General features: G+C 43.8%; 1 protein-coding gene across 1 annotated transcript in view; it reads right to left on the bottom strand.

Annotated features, from left to right (window-relative positions):
* CUNHXorf58 (chromosome unknown CXorf58 homolog) overlaps positions 1–3,528 on the bottom strand; it is a 30,920-nt gene that overhangs the window by 10,705 nt on the left and 16,687 nt on the right. The gene's annotated exons all lie outside the window — the stretch shown is intronic.

Raw genomic sequence — 3,528 nt, 5'->3', positions numbered from 1 at the left:
GCTGGGATTAAAGGCGTGCGCCACCATCGCCCGGCCCATTCTTTTCATTTAAATGAAAACAAAAGACACCATACTCTCATTTGTGCAGCAGAGAAAAGAAACAGGGTGCCCGAGGATCGAGAAGACAATGTGCTGCTGGAATTCACAGTCTTTTCTGTTAGGTAACTCATTGTTTCAAACGGAAATGGCAGACGTGTTGCCTTGCTTCTACCTCCCTTGCCTTCAGCTTTCATTTTCAGAAGTCAAAGAAAAGCAAATAAGGGATTTTTCCTTCTTTCTAAAATGCCAACAGTTTGCATTCAAGGAAAATGTCTGAGAGGCCAGTGAGAGAAAATTCTTAGACAGCACAGAGGCTGAAGTTCTTTGTCTTGGCTCTAGTCGTACCAAATCCTCCCACAAGCATCTGTCCTGCGGATACTAGCTGGCCACACTGGGAGAGACTTAAGTACTGCCAGGTCTCCATAAGTATGTGCAGAATCATCTAACACTGTTTCTAAGGTAGATCTGTGCTCCTGGCCACAAAGGGTCTGCTTATGTGGAGGGAGGCTGGCAGAGGAAAACCCGAGTCTCTTTCTATTGCAGATCAATTTCGTTCTCTGGACCTCTGAATGTGCTATTGGCAGAGCATGGAGGCTGTGTCCCCCGCCCAGGAGGCCAGAAGAGAGAGCTCGGTCAGAGTCAAAAGCCAGAACTTCTGTTCCTTTCACTAAAACACAACACAATAGCTAGCCTTCACATATCTTCCTCTCTAGTTCTCTTTTATTATCCAAAATAGTCCCTTTGTATTTTGTTTTGACTTCCAAAGCTTTGGTAATGCACATGGAAGATGAAATGGGGAGAAAATGTTTCAGTGGTCATATTTTATTCTTAATGCACCAAAATGAACAGTTTAATGAAAATCGGAGGAGCTTTTCCATGGGCAGATTATTTTTGCTTTTCATTTCACCAATTTCTTTGCACATCATAGACCTGAAGAAAAGATGATATTGGTGCATCTCTCTAATGTGTTTTATTACAATGTCCTGCGGATTTTAATTAACCAGCCCAAACGCACTAAAGGTAAAAACAAATCCTGGCACACTGAACAGATATAAACCATGCAATTTCTGCTTTCACGATTTCTTTAGGAATAACTATAGATTACTTCAGCTCAGATTACCTAGAGAAGGCACGTATTATCAGCTCTTCCCTCCACCGCTATACTCAGCCACTACCACCGATCTTTCCAAGACCCAGTTTTCTCATCCATATATTGCCTGAGATGCACTGGGTCTATTCTAGTCCCGTGGGCAAAGAAAACCAGGCCCAGAAGCATTGGACAAGCTCTCTGCCTACTTGTGAAAGAGTGTATTAGTAACGTTTCTGTTGCTGTGGAAAATACCATGATCAAAAGCAGCTTATGGAAGAGTTTCCTTTGGCATACTCCACAAATACCAGGGGAAACATGGCAGCAGGTGCCTGGAGCAGGAAGCTAAGAGATCGCATCTTCAATAGGAACCTCGAACCAGGGTCCAGGTACTTAAACATGCCATCTTATTGTCTGTGTGTCTCTGTCCCCCAGCAGGGAGTTTCAGATGTATGCCACAATGGATACTGTGATTTATCTTACGTGGATGCTGGTGGTCAGGACTCAGGTCCTCATGCTCATGTAAACAAGCCCAGAGGTGTTTGAAAAAAAATAAAGAGTGCTGCCCAATAGTCAAAATGTTCTTTGTCAGAAATTGGCCACATCCAGCCAGTTGCTCTTTTTTTGCTGGAAATTCCCACTTATGGAATTAGTGAAAAGTGGTACCCTTGCACTTGACTTGAAATAATTCAGTATAGGCAGATGAAGAATAAATAAATAATAGCTCGCTAACTGCTGGGATTGTTTCAGCTTTGAAAAGTATGCAGTATGGTAGAAACAGATTAGCATTCAAATCTCACTTATTCATCTCCAAGCCTCTCTTCAAAAGCTAGCCTCTCTCTCTCTCTCTCTCTCTCTCTCTCTCTCTCTCTCTCTCTCTTTCCTTTTTTTGAGACAGTGTTTCTCTGTGTAGCCCTGGCTGTCCTGGAACTTGCTCTGTAGACCAAGCTGCCTCTGCCTCCTGAGTGTGGGATTAAAGGCATGCACCACCATGCCCGGCTTCAAATTCTAGCTTTTTCCACAAAGTGGGAACAGTGTTTCTCAGCATAGAGAATGGGAAGAGGGCCATGTGAGAGAACATATATAATGTCATCCCAGACCTCCAGAGTGGTTAAGAACACAGACTTTGGTCTCAATTCTTTCACTCTCTAATTGGGAGATTTTAAGTCAGTTACTTGGTCTTTTTATTTATTTATTTTTGCATGTGTGCTTTTATTTTTCATTATTAGGCATTATGGCGTTTTTATAACATATCTCTCTCCCTCCTACTCCCACTTCTCCATTAGTCTCTTTTCTACTTTCTTTTTTTAAAAAATATTTATTTATTTATTATGTATACAATATTCTGTCTGTGTGTATATCTGCAGGCCAGAAGAGGGCACCAGACCTCATTACAGATGGGTGTGAGCCACCATGTGGTTGCTGGGAATTGAAGGCAATGCTCTTAACCACTTGAGCCATCTCTCCAGCCCCTCTTTTCTACTTTCATATACATTCTAAGGAGTAAAGATAGATTAACAAAACGTACAGACTAGTTTTTATGGGAATGAAATGAGATAATGCACATTCGAGATTACAGTTGATAGAAACCGATCAAGTTGGGTCAGAGGGATGGAGGAGATGGCTTAGTTGGTCAAGTGCTTACTGCCTAAGTGGGAGGACCCAAGTTCTGACCACCAGCGCCCATGGAAGATATCCTACATTGTGGCATACATCTTGAAACCCCACTGCTGTGGGACAGAGACAGGCAGATCCCTGAATCTTACTGCCTAGTTAGCTTGGTTAGATTGGTGAGCCCAGCCGGGCGGTGGTGGCGCATGCCTTTAATCCCAGCACTCGGGAGGCAGAGGCAGGCGGATCTCTGTGAGTTCCAGGCCAGCCTGGTCTACAGGAGCTAGTTCCAGGATAGGCTCCAAAGCTACACAGAGAAACCCTGTCTTGAAAAACAAACAAACAAACAAACAAACAAACAAAAAATTGGTGAGCCCATGTTCAATGACAGATCCTGTCTCAAAAATCAACATAGAAAACAAATGTGGAGGACTTCCTCAACGTTAACCTCCAGCGTGGGTACTCCTTCACCCCTAAGTGATCAAGCAGGACTGACAAAGACGGCAAGGCTAGCAGAGCACTTGCCTAGCATGCATGAAGCCCTGAGTTTGATCCTCCGAATTTACTGTACAAATCAGATATCGTGGTGGACACCTGTATTAACAGCACAGGAAAGCAGAAGAAGGAGAATCAGAAGTTCCAGTTTGGTTACAGGAATTCAAGGCCAGCCTAATATATATGAATCTTGCCACAAAGAGGGGAAAAGAGCAGGAGGTGGGGAGGGGAAGAGAGCGAGGGAGGGAGGGAGGGAGAGGGAGAGAGAGGGAGAGAGAGAGAGAGAGAGAGAGAGA

The sequence above is a fragment of the Microtus ochrogaster genome, unplaced genomic scaffold (genome assembly GCF_000317375.1).
Source record: "Microtus ochrogaster isolate Prairie Vole_2 unplaced genomic scaffold, MicOch1.0 UNK131, whole genome shotgun sequence".
Classification (NCBI taxonomy): Eukaryota; Metazoa; Chordata; class Mammalia; order Rodentia; family Cricetidae; genus Microtus; species Microtus ochrogaster.
Note: the sequence above shows the minus strand (reverse complement) of the source record. Positions and strands in the feature narration are given on the sequence as shown.